Genomic DNA, 23,606 nt, shown 5'->3' on the forward strand with positions numbered 1-23,606 from the left:
CCCCAGCTCCTTAAACCTGTGTCCTCTTGTGGCAACCATTTCACCCCTGGGAAAAAGCCTCTGACTATCCACACGATCAATGCACCTCTATTAGGTCACCTCTCATCTTCCGTCGCTCCAAGAAGAAAAGGCCGTTCACTCAACCTGTTTTCATAAGGCGTGTTCCACAATTAAGGCAACATCCTTGTAAATCTCCTCTGCACCCTTTCTATGGTTTCCACATCCTTCCTGTAGTGAGGCGACCAGAAATGAGCACAGTACTCCAGGTGGGGTCTGAACAGGGTTCTATATAGCCGCAACATTACCTCTTGGCTCCATGAGTGATGAAGGCCAATACACCGTACGCCTTCTTAACCACAGAGTCAACCTGCGTACTTTTCCCTGAGAACATCTGCTCCAAATTTAAGTTTCCAATTTCCTGCCTGATAGCCTCATAAATCCCCTTACTCCAATTAAACGCTTTTCTAACTTGTCTGTTCCTATTTCTCTCCAATGTTATTGTAAAGGAGATAGAATTATGCTCACTATCTCCAAAATGCTCTCCTACTGAGAGATCTGACACCTGACCAGGTTCATTTCGCAATACCAAATCAAGTACAGCCTCTCCTCTTGTAGGCTTATCTACATATTGTGTCAAGAAACCTTCCTGAACACACCTAACAAACTCCACCCCATCTAAACCCCTTGCTCTAGTGAGATGCCAATCAATATAGGGGAAATTAACATCTCCCATCATGACAACTGTGTTATTATTACACCTTTCCAGGATCTGTTTTGGGATATCTGCTCCTCGATATCCCTGTTACTATTGGGCGGCCTATAAAAGACACCCAGTAAAGTTATTGACCCCATCCTGTTCCTAACCTCCACCCACAGAGACTCTGTAGACAATCCCTCCATGATCTATTCTGCAGCCGTGACACTATCTCTGATCAACAGTGTCACATCCCCACCTATTTTGCCTTCCTCTCTGTCCTTTCTCAAACATCTAAAACTTGAAGTAACCATTCCTGTCCCTGAGCCATCCAAGTCTCTGTAACGGCCACCACATCATAGTTCCAAGTACTGATCCATGCTCTAAGCTCATCCGCTTTGTTCACAGTACTCCTTGGATTAAAATAGACACATTTCAAACCATTGGTCTCAGCGCATCCCTTCCCTATCACCTGCCTATCCTCCCTCACACACTGTCTCCAAGCTTTCTCTATTTGTGAGCCAACCGCCTCTTCCCCAGTCTCTTCAGTTCGGTTCCCACCCCCCCAACAATTCTAGTTTAAACTCTTCCCAGTAGCCTTAGTAAACCTCCCCACCAGGATATTGGTCCCTCTGGGATTCAAGTGCAACCCATCCTTTTTGTATAGGTCACACCTGCCCCAAAAGAGGTCCCAATGATCCAGAAATCTGAATCCCTGCCCCCTGCTCCAATACCTCAGCCACACATTTATCCTTCACCTCATTCTATTCCTATACTCACTGTCATGTGGCACAGGCAGTAATCCAGCAATTACTACCTTTACGGTCCTGTTTCTCAACTTCCTTCCTAACTCCCTGTAGTCTAACTTCCCCATTCTCCTATCTTTTTCCTGTAACCTTTGATGCCATTACAAATCAGGAACCTATCAACCTCCACTTTAAATGTACCCAATGACTTGGCCTCCACAGCCACCTGTGACAATGAATTTCTGGTTTAATAAATTCTTCCTCATCTCTGTACTAAAGGGATGTCCTACCATTCTGAGGCTGTGCCCTCTGGTCCTAGATTCTTCCATTACTGGATCCATCCTCTGCACATCCACTCTTTCTAAGTCTTTCAATTTTTAACCATTTTAATATAGATCTCTTTCTTCTAAACTCCCACAAGTACAGGCTCAGAGCTCCTCATACAAGTGTTTGTACATTGGCGCTTTCATTGCTGGGATCTTTCTCGTAAACCTCCTCTGAACTCTCTCCAATGCCAGCACATCCTTTTTTAAACATGGGGCCCAAAACTGCTCACCGTACTCCGAATGTGGCCTAACCAAATAAAATAGAATTTCTGAAAAACCATATGAAAGCAAACAGTGACAAACAACCAACGTGCTAAAGAAGGGAAACAGCAAATAAAACAAAACACATGTTGTAAAAAGTCATTGAAAGTGAGTCTCTGGGAGTGGTGGTGATTGAAGTTATGCACGATGGTTCAGTTGTTTGAAGCTTGATGAAACTGGTGGTGTGGGACCTAAGGCTTTTGTGCTTCCTGTCCGATGGTAGATGGTAGATTTCAAAAATGCACACAGAAGTGACCTCACTATCTTTAATATACTGGAAGTGAAGGCATAAACCTACTCCTTTCATATTCCACCCCTTTGACAGTATACATAATTGCCCCATAGGCTTTCCAAATAACATCCTCTTACATGTATTTGCCTCTTGCAGGTCATGCTTGAGGATACCCAGATTTAAAAGGTCTGCAATCTCACACCATGTAGCTGGATACTTCGCTCTTCTCTCTTACTAAAGTGCTTAAGTTCATATTTTACAAGATCTGAATCTAAATTACTCCTTTTAATTCTAGAGTGAAGGAAAATATGACCCATTCCATTTTTTGACATTAAGTTTTTGACATTGGCTTTCATTGACTGTTTAAAGAGTAGGCAGCTCAGAAAAAGATAGGAAATGTTCACCCATTTATGACGGTTTTGATCAATATTAGAGCATCATTAAACTTGTGAGCTGACAGAGGACACACAACTATTCAAAATTCTTATTAAAAGAAAATTTGTTGTCAAAGCATTTACTGACATATGTATAATGACAAGTCAGTGAAACTAGTCTTAACAGCCCATCCATTGACAGCACTACCTCTGGACTAATGAGTTCAATTTCAACTTGTCTTTATAGAGAACATTAAATCATTTTCAAAAATGTTCAATCACAGACAAATTTGCTCAGAATATTGTAGGTGAATTTAGCTTTAGCTAAGCATGTTAGCTGACTAAATGAATATCAGGACAACCTCCCATTTAGATTTTGCTGAATTAACAGTTGGTGACACCTTTGCCCCTGCCCAGCTAAATGGAGAGTGCTGTTCTAGCTTACATATATACCATGCTGCTGATCTATAAGAAGTATGATCTTAACAGCAGAAAGAACCCTCAAAATTAGATTCTGATTCAGATTACAGTCTTAAAAAGACCTGCTTTGATTTATAATCTTGGTGAAGACTAGCTGAATGGTCCATAGTTCAAAAAAAAAACTGTGGTGAATGTGGATTTTAAATAATTTCAGAGTTCACAGTTTGCCTGTCATCATGCAGAAAGTATAAAATGGAGTCAAATTTCTCTTGGGTGAATTCTGCTCCTGAATCATCTCATTGGAGGATAGGTTGAAGGATAGGTTGAGGTTAAGGCTTTTCTCTTCAGAGAGAAAGTGGATGAGAGATGACTTGATAGAGGTGTACAATATGATAAGAGGCATAGAGTGGACAGTCAGAGACTTTTTTTTGCCAGAACAGAAATGGCTAATACAAGGAGAAATAACTTTAAGGTGTTTGGAAAAAAGTATAGGAGGATGTGATTGATAAATTTTTAAACAGAGATTGGTGAATGCATTGAATGCAGCATCAGGGGTGTTGTTAGAGCCAGAAACATTAGGGACAGTTAAGAGATACTTAGGTAGGCACATGGATGAAAGAAATATTGGAGGCTATGAGGTGGAGAAAGGTTAGACTGATATTAGTGTAGGTTAAAAAGTCAACACTTCGTGGCGTTTGGCTGAAGTGCTGGTACTGTGTTGTACTGCTGTATGCTCTATGTTCTATGTTCTATTCAGAGGTGCATGTGAACATTGCTCTTTCATGTTATCTTCCACGGCCTTGTCTCATTTTATAAGATCTTTGAAATGAGTTATGATGACAATGATTAGCTCTTTTTCAAAATGTGTGTGTGTGTGCACATCATCATTCAGACCCAGTTGATGAAAGAAATTCCTGAAATGACAGCTTGCTGATTTATTTTAATACAGCAATCAATATGATTAGTATTTGCTGGAGACTCCTATTGTGATTACGTTCAAAGTTCAAAGTAAATTTATTATCAAAGTAAGTATATGTCACCATATACAACCCTGAGATTTGCTTTCTTGTGAGCATACTCAGTAAACCAAAGAAGTATAATAGAATCAATGAAAGACTGCACCCAACAGGGTGGACAAACTGATGTGCAAAAGGCAGCAAACGGTGCACAGACAAAAGAGAACATAATAATAATAAATAAATAAGCAATAATTATTGAGAACATGAGATGAAGAGTGAGTCCATAGGTTATAGGAACAGTTCAGTGATGAGGTGAGTAAGGTTATCCCCACTGGTTCAGGAGCCTGGTGGCTAACAGGTAATTACTACTCCTGAACCTGGCGGAGTGAGTCCTGATGCTCCTGTACCTTCTTCCTGAAGAGAGGATTGCCTTGGCATGGGAGTCCTTGACGATGGATGTTGTTTTCCTGCAACAGCACTCCTTTAGATGTGCTCATTGCCCGGAAGGACTTTACCTATGATAAATAAATAAACAATAAATATTGAGAACATGAGATGAAGAGTCCTTGAAATAGAGTCCATAGGTTGTGGGAATTCAAACATCAAAGGAGCAGAGGAACTTGGGAGTCCTCACGCAAGACTTCTAGAAGGTTAATTGACAGGTTGAGTCTGTGATAAAGAAGGCACATGCAAAGTTGACATTAATTTCAAGGGGTATACAATATAAATCGAGGAGATCTTGTGCAACTGACTACTATGCTGTAAATTCAGAAAAATCTCAACATAACAGTTTTATGAGTAGAAGTACAATGAGTAATTTACAATGCTGTGCAAAAGTCTGAGACACATAGCTAAGGTGCCTAGAACTTTTGCAGAGCTTTGCATTTGTCAATGTGGAAGATGGGAGGTGACCTAACAGAGGTGTATTAGATGATGAAGGAAATTGATCGTATGGATAGCCAAAGGCTTTTTCCCGAGGCTGAAATGGCTAACACAAGGGGGGTATAGTTTATAGGTGCTTGGAAATAGGTATCGAGGAAATGTCAGGGATAAGTTTTCTCACAGAGAGTGGTGTGTGCGTGGAATGCACTGCTGGTGGCGGTGATGGAAGCGGATACAATGGAGTCTTTTAAGAGCCTCTTAGATAGGTACCTGGAGGTTAGAGAAATAGAAGGCTATGTGTGATGCACCATCAATAACCCTCGGAGACGTGAGTTAAGGTAGGCTTTTATTGTCTGGAAGAAAGCACAAGCAGCAAGCGACCACCACACAACATCCTGGAGACTGAGGAAGGGGCAGTGCCTCCAATCGCCTTTATACCGGGGTCTGTGGGAGGAGCCACAGGAGCAGTTAGCAAAGGGGGGGGGGGGGGCGTGTCCAGACAGGTATATGTAGTTCACCAGAATGCGGTAGGGAAATTTTAGGCAATCTCTAGAGTAGGTTACATGGTTGGCACTACACAGTGGGTCAAATGGCCTATAATGTGCTGTAGATTTCTATGTCTATGTCCTATGTCTATGTTCTATGTGGAACAGAGAGCGAGTTTGTAAATCTGGTGGGACCAAAGAATGTTGGGAATGGTGAGGATGGAGCGCCGCAGGAGGGATGTGGGATAGGTGGCAGAGAAGGAGTACCGGGGTCACTGGTCCTTCCTGCACCGACCCCTCTCTCTTCCTCGTTTCTCAACCATGATTTCCCTCTCTCTGACCCCTTCCCACTTTCAGTCCAGAATAGAGGCCTATATCAGAATCAGGTTTGTCATGAAATTTGTTTTTATTTTTCTGTAGCAGTACAGTACAATACATAAAATTACTATAGTTCTGCGCAAAAGTCTTAGACATCCTAGCAATATACAGTATATGTACCTAAGAGTTTTGCACAATGCTGCATTTATTACAAATAAAGCTCTTTTCATATCTTTGCATATTCAGAATAAGTATCTTAAGACAGCTTACACAGAGTCTGTGATCCACCTGATTTCAAATAACAAACAAAGCCACTGTTTTTAGAGGTATGTAGCACATGTTTTCACAAAATGCACAATATCCATGAGAAGAACATGGACAGGCTGGAAAGGATCATTTCACCTTAGTCAGTGAAGTTCATTCTACAAGGGGTGATTGATAAGTTTGTGGCCTAAGGTAGAAGGAGTCCATTTTAGAAAACCTAGCACATTTATTTTTCAACATAGTCCCCTCCTACATTTACACACTTAGTCCAGCGGTCGTGGAACATACGGATCCCTTCTTTGTAGAAGTCGGTGTCTTGGACCTCCAGAAATTGTCCACAGCAGGGGTAATTGATAAGTTCATGGCCTATGGTAGAAGGAGATGAGTTATATAGCCCTCGTTACATGCACGTGCAGTTCAACTCTTTGAGTGGTTATGCAGGAAGTTTGAAGTTAATAACTTTTGTGGTGTTTCTGTTTCAGATAATTGATCTAATTAATGCAAGTAAGCACTGTCTGAGAAAATGGACATCGGCCTTCGTGCAGTCATCCGCTACCTCGCTCTCAAGGGCTTATCACCCAAGGAGGTCCACGAGGACCTGATAGCAACACTAGCGGAGGGTGAAAAGTAAATGTGCTAGGTTTTCTAAAATTGACTCCTTCTACCTTAGGCCACGAACTTATCAATCACCCCTTGTATGTCTGAGAAAATGACCAAAGTGATACAGACAGAGGAGTAGCTCCCTCACTGGTCTAGTGAGCCTGAAACTCACAGAGAAGATTTAGAGTCATATTTAGAGCAGATTCCCTACCCTGAAGAACATTGAGGAACTGGAGATAATCCATTCATAAGATCTTAAGATACAGGAGTAGAATTAGGCCTTTTGTCTCATTTTGTCTGCTCAGCATTCCATTATAGCTGATTTATTATCTGTCTTAACCATATTCTCTGCCTTCTCCATGTAACCTTTAAAGCTCTGACTACTCAGGAACCTATTAAATTCTCAATGCCATAGCTTCCACAGCCGTCCATGGCAGTGAGTTCCACAGATTCACCACTCTATGACTAAAGAAATTCCTCCTCAGCTCTGTTCTACCATGGGCAGGACAGTAGCATAGTAGGTAGCACAATGCTTTACAGTACAGGCAACCTGAATTCCTGCCTTTGTCTGTAAGGTGTTTGTATGTTCTCACTGTGACTGCATAGGTTTCCTCCAGGTGTTCTGGTTTCCTCCCACTGTCCAAAGACATACCGGTTAGTAGGTTAATTGGTCATTGTAAACTATCCCATGACTAGGCTAGCAGTAAATTGGGGGATTGCTGAGTTGCATAGCTCGAAGGGCCAGAAGCGTCTGCTCCAAGCTGTATGTCAATCAATTAATCAGTAAATATCAGCTTAATGAGTTTTTATTTGCTGCATCTCTGCAAGTTCAGTGATTGCCATGAAGGGATTAAGGTGGTGAGTCGGGAGAATAATAGAACTGTACAGCCTACCTACAGGTTTCATTTGATGGGTCCATCAGTGACCACTCATCTAGTGCTCCAATAAATCTCTCTAACTCTGGCTCCTAGTGAGGAACAAGCACAAGCCAGTCAAGCCTGTTCCCACTGACACCTCCCAGCCTGCGTATGCAGTCCCCACCCAGCTAATAGGGTTTACCGGTTGTTCTAGACCTATCACCTGTAGCCTATCTAACCTCAGTTCTCATCCAAAGTCCTTGTTCACTCCTCGTGACTTTTTATTCTGCAACCTTTTATTAAAGTTTGGGTAGCAGGGTGGAGATATATGTCTGCCAAAGGAGATGTAAAGCACTCCTTCCTTCCACTAGTCTGCAGGTCACACTTGGGCAAGGTGTAACACATACTTCCCCCCCCCCCCAATCAGGGTCATGTAAGCCGTGGAGCAGGTGGTGGATGGTTGTATGAGCAGCTGGTGCATATCACAAGTCCTGGTTATGCAACCACTGACACCAGACAGACAATCTCTGAAACACATTGATAATGGCTGGGGTCACCCATCTTGTACAGACACTGCCCAGAAGAAAGCAATGGCAAACCACTTCTGAAGTAAAATTTGCCAAGAATAATTATGTTCATGAGACTGCAGAGGTGTGCTACATGCAGCGCTGAAATAACGACACGGAGTCGGGGAGCTGCAGTTGGGTCGCCACAAGACCATGATCGCCCATGATGTTGGGCATGGCACATGATGATGATGATTATTAAAGTTATCATTGAATTGTCTCTGTTTCTTGGTCAATTTCCTCTACATTTCCTGACACAAAATGCTCACCATTTTCCTAAATCTTATCCAGTGATCTGTTCCTGAGGAAACTGCGTGCATAATCAAGCTTCAATTATTCATCTCCATACCACAATAAATACTGAGCACCAGCAAAGAAAGAGTAAACTGTCAACTCTGTCAACTCATCGACAGAGATGAAGTTGTCATGCCTATTTTATCAGGGCATCCTGAGCACTATTTCAATATTCAAAATGTAGTGTCATGATGACCAATTCAAATTAGCCTCTTAATGATGAAGGACCCCACAGGAGTGGACATTATGAGCTCCAGGCTCTTTCTGATTATATTATGATGCACACTATGCATCTGGCTCTTGGAAGACCTCAGCAACCCACTAAATGACCAGCTGTTCTATGAATTGCTGCAGTGCTGTGGGCACCAAAGGCTGTATCATCAGTCCCTTTGTGGGCTCTTTGCCACATCCCCAATTGTCAGATTTTTGATTTATATTTTGCCTCTATGTAAGGACAATGCTAAATTTCCGCAGGTTAATTGTTAAGGTGCCGTGAGATATTTTATGAGTAATTCAATTTCTTGTATGTTCTAATAATGAGTTTGTAATGGTTTGCTGGGCATTCCTTCCTGGCCAGTTGTTCAGAGCTCAGTGCTTAAATGCTTGTTGCTTACATGTCCTCACAAAGATGAAGGACATTGTGCAATACTTTTATTTTAAAAAAAGACCAGGCAATTAGATAATAGTTCAATTAACTATCAACTCCCCAAGAATTACGCTACAATTTCAGTCTCCTGCTGTTAATGTGATAAGGTTAGCATTTCATGAGCTGAGATATTCAGTACCTATTAAACTGCAATACATTATAATAAAGAGTTATTGACTAGTAGAAATATTTCATTGGCACAATGCCAGAAATTCACACCAAGTCATAAATCATCGCTCCCTGGTACAGATGCAGGCACACAAACTCATTAGGAGATTCTATCAAGTTTCGCTGGATTGAAATGCATTGGCATCGCTCCATTCTTTGACCAAATATGTTTGTCTCTATTTTGAAACTGGCTGGCATGGGTGCCGCAAAAAGGTGGGATCAATCATTAAGGACCCCCCATCAACCAGAACGTGCCCTCTTCTCATTGCTATCAACAAGGGGAGCCTAAAGACTAACACTCAACCTTTCAGGAGCAGCTTCTTTTCTAGTGCCGTGAGAGAGCAAAAAAAAGTCATAATATTTATTGTTGTTTTCGTTGAGTGCCGTCAAGTCACCAAGTGACCCTACGGATAGGGTTTTCGTGGCAAGATACAGAAGTAGATTGCCATGCTTTTCTTCTGCACAGATACTGCTGCTGCCCAGGTTGGGAATCGCCTGGATTCGAGCTCATGACCAACTGTCTTAAAATCCAGTGCTGATGCCACTACACCACCAGCCTTCATTGCAATATTTAGTTTTTTTACTATTTACTATTTTTTACTATTATGTATTACAATGTACTGCTGCCACCAAACAATACATTTCATAACATATGCCAGCGATATTAAAGCCGATTCTGGGTCTGATTTATTAGATTGGCTACTGGTGAACCTCCTTAACTCTACGTTACCGTCAAGACTGCAATAACATGGCCAAAATAGAATTGTCCTGGTAATTCAATGAAAGACTTTGATCTTGTAATTACAGATTAACACCTTCAGCAAAACTTGTAGCAGGTCACTGAAAATAGAAAAGTTTTATCTAAATAAGATTTTAAATCTTGAGCTGTCAAGCACACATGTCTAATGAATATGATCAAAGCCAAATGGGTGATATGAGCATCGTGGTAGTTTAGCAGTTAGCTCAAAGCGTTGGAGTTCGAAGTTCAATTGCGGTGCCATATGCGAGGAGTTTGCACGTTGTTCCCGTGACATTGTAGGTTTCTCCTGGGTGCTCTCACAGTCCAAAGACATACACGTTATTAGGTCATTGTAAATCGGGATGGCCAACCTTTTATATTCAATGCATCAATTTTTTCACGCATATTTTTACAAGAATTGTGGGGGCACAAGAGTTGTATGGCGCATCTGAATTTGTGCGTGAAAAATTGAGGCATGGAATGTAAAAGGTCGCCCACCCCTGTTGTAAATTGTCCTGTGATTAGCCTGGGTTTAACTAGGTGGGTAGTTGGGTGGCGCAGCCTGTTGGTTGGGAAAGGTTTATTTGTGCAGTATTGCTGATAAAATAAATAAATTAACACCAGGAGCAAGAAGTTGTAATGGGTCACAAAAAATAGCAAGGATTCCTCTAAATAAAAGTTTAAATCTCGACCTGGCAAGCAGGCATGGCTAATGAATATGATAAAAGCAGAATGGGTTATAAATAAGCTGACAGCCTAAGACAGACAAATTGATTTTGATTTTTTCTGTCAGGTATGGAAAACCATTTCAGGTAAAAAAAACTTCTGAATCCAGAAGTAAAGTTGAAGTTCAAATTCAAATTTATTGTCATTAAATGTACACATGTATACCACTAAATGAAACAATGTTCCTCTGAAGCGAAGTGCATAACACAGTACAAATAACTCACACACACACCAAGAATAAAGTAATGTTACCACAAATAATAAGGTGCTTTTATAAGTCAAGTCAAAAAGCAAACAGTATAACACTACTAGTGCTTTATATGTGATAAGTCCTGTGCAATGTCAGGGAGTTCAGTAGTGAAAAGTACATAAATACATATCTGGGATTTTGTATTCTAGTGTATTAAACTGAAAGTTTGACGTTCAAGTCCAGTCAAGTTTATTGTCATTTAACTATATACATGTATACTGCCAAATGAGACAACATTTCTTCAGAGCAGGATGTAAAGTACAATAGTACACATAACACACAATAACTTAAGTAAGAAAGAATTAAATCCACAAATGAATTATACGTAGATAAACAAAGTGCATAAATTAAATATTGTAGGGTACAGTACAAATTATCTGCTGACACTTCGAATGCGATGTGGCAGGGAGTTCAGTAGTCTAATGACCTGAGGGAAGAAGCTGTCTTCCATCCTGACTGTTCTTGTCTCTATGCATTGGAGTCTCCTGCTTGATGTTAATAGTCAAAGAGGATGCAGGATGCATGGGTTGGATCCCTGATAATACTAAAGTAGCTGCATAGACAGTGCTCCTGATAAATGTCTCTGATAGATGTTAAGGAGACCCCCGTGATCCCCTCAGCTGTTTACACAGTGCTTTGGAGGGACGTCTGGTTTGATGCTCTGCTGCTCTCATACCAGGTAGAGATGCAACCTGTCTGGATACTCTCAATGGTGCTCCTGTAAAATTCAGTTAAGATAGCAGAGGTGTGCCCACTTGTCTCATAGCATCCTGGGAAAGCAATTACAATTCCTTTTTGGTTACATAGTCCACCAAATGACTACTCTAATGATCCACCACAACCTATTCCGTACGGGTAAGACAAGGAACACACACCAGAGAGATCAAAAGTGGAAAAAGTGAGCAATTTCAAGTTCCTGGCTGTCAATATCTCTGGGGATCTAACTGGACCCAAGATATTAATGTAGCTACAAAGAAAGCATGAAAGTAGCTATATTTCATTAGAAGTTTGTGGAGATTTGGTATGTCACCTAAAGCACTCGAAAATTTCTGCAGATGTACCATGGAGAGCGTTCTAACTGGCTGCATCACCATCTGGTATGGGGTGGGGGAAGAGGGCTACTGCACAGGACTGAAGTTAGCTGTGGAGCTGTAAACTTAGTCAGATCCATCATGGGCACTAACTGCCACAGTATCCAAGACACCTTCAAGGAGCAATGCTTCAAAAAACATGGAGTCCATCATTAATGATGCTCGTCATCCAGGACATGCCCCCATCAGGAAGGAGGGACAGAACCCTGAAGGCACACACGCTCAATGGTTCAGGAACAGCTTCTTCCCCTCTGCCATCAAATATTTGAATGGACATTGAATCCATGAACACAACCTCACCACTTTTTTTATTATTTCTGTTTTTGCATTATTTAATGTTACTACTATATACTTACTGTAATTCATAATTGTTTTATATTATTATGTATTACATTGCACTACTGCCGCAAGGTTAACAAATTTCATGACATATACCAGTGATATTAAACTTGATTCTGATTCCCCCTTCCCTTCCTTGATGAATCAAAGTAGCTTTCATTTGTCATTGGCTTCATTTTCTTCTGCCATCATTGGTCCTGTATTACTGGTACATATGGTAAGCGGTTGCTAATGACCTGCAGAGAACTCATTATTCTTGCCCAGGTGCGTATCTCATCTGTCATCCAATGCCAAACGTGCTGCCATTTGATGGGCATCTAAATCCGGGTCTCTTTGGAGGCTTTGCTATTGCTTGTATTGTGGGGGGAGGGGCCATTGTTTTTGCTGGTGCAAGTAGGGGGACGGAGAGGGTTGCTGCCTTTGCTGCTGCTTGTGTGTGGGGAGGGGTAGGGGGAGCTTAGGAGTTCTGATGTTTCTGTCATTCATTCTTTGGGTTTTATCTGTTTTGTGGATGTCTGTAGAGAGTAAGAATTTCAGGTTATTTACTGTATACATTCTCTGATATTAAATTGAACCATTGATCTTGTCCTTCATGAGGAAAATCAAATAAAAAGCTGAAGATGTCAAAAATCTGAAATAAAAACAAAAAATGTTGAAACTACTGTCTTCACCTCTGTAGGTCTCTCTGGTTTGCCATAGGGTATTAAGCTTCCGGGTTTCTTGAGCACTTGTGGTTACCAGTTGTTAGTGATATTAAGCCCAGGTACTTTCTGTTTGGACTTGTCAGGTTGATTGTGACTGATACATGTTTCTCCTGTTTCTATGGATTTTGGGCTGCTGATTATGAAAATCACCATGAACTTTACCTATCATGCACTATTTTTTTAATTGCCTTTATTTGTTATTTCAATTCATAATTCAAGGCAGAATAACTGATGCCAAGATTAAGGAAGGCATTGCTGTTGGTCCACAAATCAAACAGGTCATCAATGATGGGCAATTCAAAGAACTGCTAGCTGGACAAGAGAAAATCACCTGGAGGGCATTCAAGGATGTTACTGAAATTTTCTTGGCAACTACAGAGCACCAACTATGTGCAACTGGTTGACAACATGCTTCAAGCATACAAAACAATGAAGTGCAACATGTCACTAAGGTTTCATTTTCTGCATTTCCCATCTAGAGCTCTTCCCTGCAAATCTTGGTGTTGTCAGTGACCAGCATAGTAAAAGGTTTCACCAGGGCATTGTGCTCATGGAGGAACAGTATCAGGGCAACAGGAATCCATCAATGCTGGCTGATTATTGTTGGCCACTTTAGCGAGAAGCCTCAGACATTGAGTACAAACAAAAGTCACACACAAAACACTTTTAGCTAAGTTGAACTGTTGAAAAGTGTCAGAACTGTAATGGAATCAAAGGCATTATATTCAATAAAAGTTAATTTCTTTTTTTCTCCAGATTTCTATGTGATACAAGTAGTCTGAAATTGTATTTGTGTTCAACTTCAAGGGTCTATCATAAACAAAAAAAAATGCTGAGAAAGCAACACTTTTGAAACAAGTTTGTTGTCTGGTGTTACTTAGAGAGGACTCTCATTCTGCTATGAAGTCAGAGTCCCACCGTGTGTTTGGGGAGCATGATTTGTCTCGTGGCTCAATTGTGCCTTAGATACTCTGTAGGTATTCCTATGTCTAAACCCTTCTTTTCCGTTGCTTCAAGGGGAGACCATTGTTCTTCCACTCCTGGGTTGAGATGTCACCAAAGCTCACCGTGACTGACGCTGCCATTCGCTGCACCTGGGATGAGTCAGTGCCAGCAACCACCATGACAGAGAGAGTCTGCTGGTCCTCCACACTTGGGTCCAATCCTGCAATATCAGATGGAAGGTCTAACAAAGGGTCATTAATGTAGAGCAAAGGCTATTTTCTATTCACAGATGGTGCCTCATCTATTGAATTTTCTGTTTTTTGATTAATTTTCCTATCATCACTTAGAATCTGCTTCAGAGTGAACATTTTACTTTCTGTATTAATATAATGTTGCTTTCCTGCATTACAACTGGGGTCTCTTAAAGAAATGACTCTCATACCAGTGTGGTTTTGGCTATACAGCTATTGTTGCTGTAAGAACTGAGTTATTCAACAATTCTGTTGTCAGGTCATATGGCCCTAGTAACATTATCAGTTCTCGAGTCAGAAAACTCGGGGGAAAAAAGTGACACTTCAGACTGTGACTGTAATGTTGAACCAGCAACAATCTGCCTCCCCTCCCACTGTGGAAGGAGTGATACTTGTCTCTCCCTTATCAGCGAGAAAAAGCCTGAGGGATGTCAGATTGTTGGAATGCACAGTTAGCTTTTGGTGTGCTGCAGATCATGGTCTTCCTTCGCGAGATTTGCAGTTGCTTGCATTGTGGTTGATGCTTAATGCGAGAATAAAGTGGCAAACGGAACACAATGCTGGAAAATGCAAAGTCATGTAATTTGGTAGTAGAAATAACTCTGCAGACTATTTTCTAAACAGGGAAAAAATCCAAAAATCTGAGATGCAAAGGGACTTGGGAGACCTTGTGCAGACCACCCTAAAGTTTAACTTGCAGGTAGAGTCGGTGGTGAAGAAGGCAAATGCAATGTTAGCATTCATTTCAAGAGGTCTCGAATACAAGAGAAGGGATGTGATGCTGAGGCTTTATAAGGCACTGGTGAGGCCACACCTTGTGAACAATTTGGGGCTCCTCATCTAAGAAAAGATGTGCTGCCATTGGAGAGGGTTCAGAGGAGGTTCACAAAGATGATTGTAGGAATGAAAGGTTTATCATACGAGGAATATTTGATGGCTGTGGGTCTGTACTCACTGGAATTTTAAAGGATGAGGGGGGATCTCAGTGAAGCCATTCAAATATTGAAAGGACTAAACACAGAAGATGTGGAAAGGATGTTTCCCATGGTGGGGGAGTTTAGGACAAGAGCGCACAGCCTCAGGATAGACGGACAGCCATTTAAAACAGATATGCGGAGAAATATCTTTAGCCAGAGAGTGGTGGATTTGTGGAATTTGTTACTACAGGCAGCTGTGGAGGCCAGGTCGTTGGGTATATTTAAGGCAGAGCTTGATAAGTTCCTGATTGGATAGGGCATCAAAGGTTATGGGGAAAAGACCAGGGAGTGCAGCTGTAGAGGGGAATAAAGGATCAGCCATGTTTGAATGGCAGAGCAAACTTGATGGGCCAAGTGGCTGAATTCTGCTCCTATGTCTTAAGGTCTTATGGTATAATAAGTGAGGGGAAGGAGAGGGTTAATACTGCTTGTGCATGGGAGGGGGAAGGGGACTTTCGGTTTCTGACTTTTTTTTCTGTCATTCATTCTTTGGGTTTTTTTCTGTTTCAAGGATGTCTGTGGAGAGTAAAATTTAAGATTGTATATAGTATATATTCTCTGATGGTAAATGAAACCATTGTTTGAACATTGAAAAGTTAAATCCAATCTGTCTCATTGAAAAATGTAAATAGTTCCCCATGTTAATCATAATTTTATTCTCTTTCAAACTAATTTTTATTCATAAAACAGTCTGAAAATGCTGATTACTCTTAACTAATCTCAGTTATGACAATGGCAAAGAAGCGGCAGATGGAATATCGTGTCCGTCAGTGTATGGCCATGCACTTTGGTAGTGTTATGACCGCAGCCCCCTCCTTTGTGAGAATCGCAGGTGTTATGCCCGCAGCCCCCTCCTTTGCGAGAATCGCAAGAGCACTGGTGGGGGTGAGTCAGTGGACCCAGGAAATGGGAGAGAGACGTGCCGGATGCCTCGTTCCCGGCGATGCAAAATAACGCGACATCTCTTGGAGACACATTTGTGGATTGGGGACAATCCCTCGGGCAAAGTGGGCTGGTTGAGAGAGAGATTGCATCACCCCCAACCTGATTGACATCTACTACCCTGCGAGTCAAGATAAAAGAGGGGCTGTAGAGACAGCCCCTCAGACGCACCAGAAGACACGCTAGCGATCCCGTAATAGCGGGCAGCCATTTGAAAGAAGCCACGTGCGTTCGGTTCCCTTTGCCTGGAAGCCGGTGGCGGGTACCACAGAAACGATTTTCTTGAACTAACAATGGGGAACCAACTCCCCCGACTCAACGGATTGGCCTCATCAAAAGACCCGGGCAAGTTTCTTTTCTCACAAATCTCTCTCTCTCCAACAAGTGAAAACCCAGCGGTCCCAAAAACCAGAGCCTGCAGGAACTGAGTGACTTTTATATTTCCAACGGACAATATATTACCCCCTAGACAAACGATAGAGCTAGTTCTTATTGATGATTATTACTATACCCACGCTTTTAGATTGAGTATTGACGACGTATATTATCTGAATGTTTGTATTAACCTTATTTTTGTGCCCCTTTATAAATAAAGACTTTTAAAAATAGTACCATCAGACTTCAACGGACCTCTCTATCTTTGCAGGTAAGTAACCCAGGAAGTTTGGTGCTAATTGCACATAAAGGAACTGGAGGAACTGTCAGGCAGCATCTATGGAGAGAAATGAACAGATATTGTTTCAGGCTGAAGCCCTTCATCAGGACCGGTCTCACTGAGTTCCTCCAGCTTCTCAGGTCTTGCTCCAGCATCTCCAATGGATTTCCAGCATTTGCAGTTTCTTCTGTCTGCTTAACCCTAGCTACAGGCATCTATTTGCAATGTTGAGGTCAAAAACACTGGATTAAAATCAAAATAAGTAAGTTTTTCAAAATCAGTATGCCAAAGCTTATGAGGAATGATGAGCCTGGTACTAACATGAGCATGGAATGATGAGTCCATGGCATTGTGTGAGCCTTCAAACCGATTTCAATATCAATCTAAACCTTGCCTCTCACATAGACGTTAGATTTTCTTTCCACAAGGCCATAAGATAAGATCGCTTTGAAAGGGGGAATATAATACAGCTGTACCGGGTGACCCTGTGATCTGTCTTGGAGACCGATGTTAGGCTGTCTTTAACCCTCACAAGGCAGAGGGTCCCAATGGAGTACCCGGTAAGGCTCTGAAAACTTGTGCCAACCAACTGGTGGGAGTATTAAAAGGATATTTTTAACTTCTCACTGCTACGGGAGATACTGTCCAGCCAAAGTTTCTGAAGCTGTCCCTGTGGTTATACACTCCATACAGAAATTCTCCATTGGATTTATCTTTCACAGGCCCAAATAGATCTGCAACTTTCTTTAAGAATGCAGATAATTTTCTCATATTCCTCTGTGCTTTCACATTGAGCTGACTTTCATATTTATGCATACAACAACCTAGTTCTATCATCATGATCCTTTATAAACTCATGGCTGTGAGTGCCAGAAATTACCTTGAGACTGAAATACCCTCAGATGCAGAGAGGATGTTTCGTATGGTGGGGGATTCTAAGACCAGAGGACACAGCCTCAGAATAAAGGGACATCGATTTAGAATGGAGATGAGGAGGAATTTCTTCAGCCAAAGGATATTGAATCTGTGGAATTAATTATCACAGGTTGTTGTGAATGCTAAGTCATTCAGTATATTTAAGCCACAGATTGATAGATTCTTGATTAGTCATGGCATGAAAGGATATGGGGAGAAGGCAAGAGATGGGGGCTGAGACAGAAATGAATTAGCCTTGATGAAATGGTGGAGCAGATTTGATGGGCCAAATGCAAAAAGCAAAGATGCCCTTCTCATACTTCACTTCCCTGGTCTTAATGTGACTCTCAGAAATGTCACTTCCCTCTGAGGATACCTGAGACTTTTTGAGACTTTATAGAGTTTAGCTTTAGCCACATTATATGAGGAATTACAACAACCATTGCAGTTACATTGTGAGATGCTCACTCATGTCTAAAAGAGGAATTGTCATCCACATACTGTATCAGTCTCTCCCTTCAGGAGAATCCATTTAGGCTTTTAATAATGGTATACCAATACCCTACTGAAGCAGCCTTGTGGCCAACACGAAGAGGTGTACTGCTACTTGCTAAACATAAATGTACGATTCGCGCAAGAGGTTCTGGAAATCCAGAACAACACACACAAAATGCTGGAGGAACTCAGCAGATCAGGCAGCATCTATGGAAAAAAATAAAGTCAACATTTCAGTCCAAGACCCTTCTTCAGGATAGAAAAGGAAAGGAGAGGTGCCAGAATAAGAAGGTGAAGAGAGGGGAAGGAGTACAAGATGGCTCCTTAGATGTAGCCTGATGAAGGGGAAGGTGGCTGGGTGGAGGAGGGTTTATGAAGAGAGAAGCTGGGAGGTGATAGGTGGAAAAGGTAAAGGAATGAAGAGGACGGAATCTGATAGGAGGGGAGCATGAACCATGGGGAAATGGAAGGATGTACATTAAATATACACTGATCACCTTTTCTTATCTGAGTAAATTAAAACCTATTAGAGATCTCCAATTCATCACACTGGCCCCTCAGAATAACACATCAAGTCTGTGCACCACAATGAGTTAATTCTAAAGCATACTCCACCTCGTTTGCCTTTAAAGTATGAGCTGTCCTGTCTTCATGGTGAATCCGTCTATCATAGGAACCCCTGATCAAAGAGTTTCTTAACTGCCTCTACCATCACTTCAGGCAGCGAGTTCCACACACCTATCACTCTATGTGTAAAACACTCATCTCTGACGCCTGTCCTTCACTTCCTTCCATTTATTTAAAATTATGCCCCTGGCATTTCTGCTCTGGGAAAACATCTCAGGCTATCCACTTGATCAATGCCTCTTGTCATCAGGCACACCTCTATAAAGTCACCTCTCAACCTCTTTCATTTCAAAGATAAAAGCCCAACCGCGCTTAACCTATAGATAAGATATGCTGACCAGTCCAGTCAGTGTCCTAATAAATCTCCTCTGCATCATCTCTAAAGCTTCCAAATCCTTTCTATAATGAGATGACAAGAAATGAACACAATATTCCTAGTGTGGCCTAACCATCTTTTATAGAGCTGCACATTACCTCAAACTCAATCACTGACTAATGAATGTCAATATACTATGCACCTTCTTAACTACACTATTAATGTGTGCAGCAACTTTGAGGGATCTATGGACAAGGATCTCAAGGTTCTTCTGTTGCTCCCTACTGCTGTTAACCCAATATTCCGCCTTCAAGTTCAACCTTCCAAAGTGACACACTTCACTCTTCTCTGGCTTGAATTCCATCTGCTACTTCTCAGCCCTACTCTGTACCCTGTCAATGTACCACTGTATGTGCTGTATCCATTGTAGGTACTGATTCTCTCCACGACTAATTCCCCAATCTAGACTGGGGCAGGTACTCCCTCCTTCTCTTCCCTGAAGTCAATATTTAGCTTGAGGTGGTACTCAACCAGATATCCTATCTCGGTCCTATGTTCATAGACATGCTTTCACAACCATCTCGAATCCCAGTTGAAGCTCTACATTGGTCAGAATTGACCATGGATGTGCAGTCCCAGCTGCCTACATGATATGCAAGCCAGGACAGTACAATATGGAGAGCAAGTTGTTGCCCATGCAGTTGGCTCCCCCTATCCACACAGCTGATGAATCCGAAGGAATGGCAGAGTTCTCAATCAGCATTGAACTCAACATTGTTCTGCTTTAGGGATTCCAGCTCCAGATTTTTCCTCAGAGTTTACTCCCAAAGTCTTCTCCATGACTACAGGTGCAAAGTTTTTCTTCTCCCAGATGAGCTGCCAGCCACACCATTTGTTCGAAGCGACTGGTTTTAAGGTGCCAGTAACTTGCCTGTGCCCCTTCTGCTGTCAGTGGAAATGGTTCTGCTGGGCTCAGTAGCTAAGCCACACATGAAAGCCAAGAGCTGGACTTGATTGTCACAGACCATTTGAGGCACAAGCTATTGGGATCATTTAATAGTTAGTGGGAACTTAACCTCTCCACCACACCTGGCTATAACAACTTTAAGGAACCACTCTCTGTATTCAGTGTGTTCTGTATTTTTCTACTTCATATTGGTGCAGAGTCAATGCCCCTTGCCACGGTTTTGAAATGGCTTTAATCCACTCTCACCCTGACTTTCCCTTTCCTGACAAGATACTCTCCTTTCTCACCCATCCAATAGAAAACATTGCCCTTCACAATGTCCTTCCATAAGCAATGATTGACTAAACCAATCACAAAACAATTTGCTGCTATCTAAAGTGATTCCAGTACACTTTGTTCTTGTTCCAGTTCATTTATATGCATATCAACTTGGTCTCAAATGGCCGTACTTTTATGAGATAGTTTTGATACCATGCCAGCTAGCATATTTCCTATAAATCTTCCCAGATATAGATGAATTATATTTCTGAGGGTCCATTTATGAATCACATACATGACTCTACTAGACCATAAAACATTAGCCTTTCAGTCCATCACTTCTGCTTTTCCATTCCATCATGGCTGATTTATTACCCCTCTCAACCCCATTCTCCTGTCTTTCCCCCATAACCTTTGTCATCCTTATTAATCAAGAACCTATCAAACCCTGCTTTAAGTATACCCAATGACTTGGTCTCCACAGCCGCCTGTGCCAATGAATTCCACAGATTCCCCACCCTTTGGCTAAAGAAATTCCTCTTCATCTCTGTATTAAATGGGTATCCCTCTATTCTGAGGCTATGCCCTCTGGTCCTAAATTCCCCCACTAAAGGAAACATCCACTCCATCACCACTCTATCTGGACCTTTCAATATTTAATAGCTTTCAATGAAATCCCACCCCCCCCCCCCCAATTATCCTTCTAAACTCCAGCAAGTACAGGCCCAGAGCCATCAAATGCTCCTTATATGCTAACCTTTCATTCCTGGATTCATACTTTTGAACCTTCTCTGGACTCTCTCCAGCACCAGCACATTTTTTTCTTTGGTAAGGGGCTCAAAACTATTCATAATACTCTAAGTGCAGTCTGACCAATGCCTGTAACACCTCAGCATTCCATCCTTTCTCTTATATTCTAGTCTTCCTCATCTCTTTTCTAAATGCATGTCCGTCTACTTGTGAGGCTGTCTATACATATAGTCCTCTTTCTCAGCTTATTGAGTCATAACATTATAACCATATAACAATTACAGCACAGAAACAGGCCATCTCGGCCCTTCTAGTCTGTGCCAAACGCTTACTCTCACCTAGTCCTCCTTTCCTGTCCATATACCTATCCAATTATGTAACAGAAAAACAGGACTTTTAGCCCTAATTGTCCATGTCAACGAAGTTGCCTATTTGTGCTGGTCCCATGGCAACATCAATAACAGAACTTGTGCAAACAAGAAGATTTATGGAGATACAAGTGGCTTCAGATGCTAGAATCTAGAGCAACAAACAATCTGCTGGAGGAGCTCATTGGGTCGAGCAGAATCTGTGGGGCAAAAGAAATGATAATATTTCAAGCTGAAGTTCATAACTATCTGCAGCAGCTGCTAGTCTGCTGCTGGGCTAATGTTCCTTCTTGTATTTCACTGGAAGTAGGTCATAATCTATTATTTATTTCCTGGTCTATTCTCCTCTCCTAAACAATTCCTTCTTCTTCAGCTGTTTACCTCTTCCACCTATCATCTCCCAGCCTGCCACTTCATCCCACTCACCCAACTTCCCCTTCACCGTGTCTACACCTTCCCCTCCTCCTACTATCTTATTCTGGCTTCTTCCGCCTTCCTTTCCAGTCACACTGAAGCAACTTGGCCTGATACATTGACTGCTTAGTTCCCTCCATAGATGCTCCTGACTTGCTGAGTTCCTCCAGCATTTTGTGTGTGTTGCTCTAAATTTCTAGCATCTGCTATGTACCTTGTGTTCATAATCTATTAGAAAATGTTTCTGTTAATCCCCAACACATCCCATCAAAACTCAAATATGACGGGTGATTGATAAGTTTGTGGCCTAAGGTAAAAGGAGTCAATTTTAGAAAACCTAACAGATTTATTTTTCAACCTAGTCCCCTCCTACATTTACACACTTAGTCTAGTGGTTGTGGAGCATACGGATCTTGGATCTCCAGAAAGTGTCCACAGCATGGGTGATTGATAAGTTCGTGGCCTACGGTAGAAGGAGATGAGTTATACAGCTCTCGTTACATGCACATACAGGTCAACTCCTTGAGTGATTATGCAAGAAGTTTGAAGTTAATTACTCATCACCTTCTACTGTAGGCCACGAACTTATCAATCACCCCGATGAGTTATTAACTGATGAGTTAATCAAACTTTCTGCATAATCACTCAAAGAGTTGAATTGCATATGCATGTAATGAGAGCTGTATAACTTATCGCCTTCTACCTTAGGCCACGGACTTGTCAATCACCCCTGTTGTGGACACTTTCTGGAGGTCCAAGATCATTATGCTCCATGACTGCTGGACTAAGTGCATAAATGTAGGAGGGGACTATGTTGAAAAATAAAAGTGCTAGGTTTTCTAAAATTTACTCCTTCTACCTTAGTCCATGAACTTATCAATCACCCCTCGTACATTTTCTTCTCATCCTTACATTACATTGCAGTCATCATTTTTAAAATGAAAAGCTAACCACTCATACCATAGTCTGTTCCTGTGCTGCACTCTGTTCTTCAAATTTTGACCCCATCTGAGGGTTTCCAGATGTGCACTGATCTCTTTTAATTGCGAGGGAATATAATTATCCTAAATACTCCTGGGTCTTGCTCATCTACAGATAATGGGGTCTTTGTGTCTAATTGGACACATTAATCCTTGCTCTGCCTTTCAATGCCTTTTCCCTTCTTGCCTTTTACCTGCTTCTCTAGCACCTTTCAATTCAATTCTATTCACATTTAATTGTTATTTAACTATACATAAATACTAAGGAATACAGCTAAATGAGACAGCATTACTTGGGGTAAAGGTGCAAAATACAGCTATCAACAGTCACACACAGCACAAAGCACACATAGCATCTATAAGATAGAAAGATACAGCCATGCAATAAAAGAGTCTAAGGCTACATCCACACTAGACCGGATAATTCTGAAAATGCTGGTTTCAAGTAAAAACGATAGGTGTCCACTGTATGCGTTTTTGAAAATATCTCTGTCCACACTGAAACAGAGATTTCGACGAATCTCCTCCTCCTGTACATGCGCAGGACACATCTACCGAAAACAAGCGACGTGTTTGGTGTCGAATCTCGCCATAAAAGTGCACGTTTGTGTAGTTACAGACTAGAAAAAACTTTAAACGACGGACAGCTGTTGGCTCTCGCGCAGGAGAACTTAAAACTAAAAAAAACAAATACTGGAGCATACGGCGGCAACCGACAGGCAGTTCACGGACAGATTGACCCGGCTGACGACGAACATTGAAAAACTGACTAACTCTGTTGCATTAATAAAGCACCTTGTTAAAT

The sequence above is a fragment of the Hemitrygon akajei genome, chromosome 3 (genome assembly GCF_048418815.1).
Source record: "Hemitrygon akajei chromosome 3, sHemAka1.3, whole genome shotgun sequence".
In the NCBI taxonomy this organism is placed as follows: domain Eukaryota; kingdom Metazoa; phylum Chordata; class Chondrichthyes; order Myliobatiformes; family Dasyatidae; genus Hemitrygon; species Hemitrygon akajei.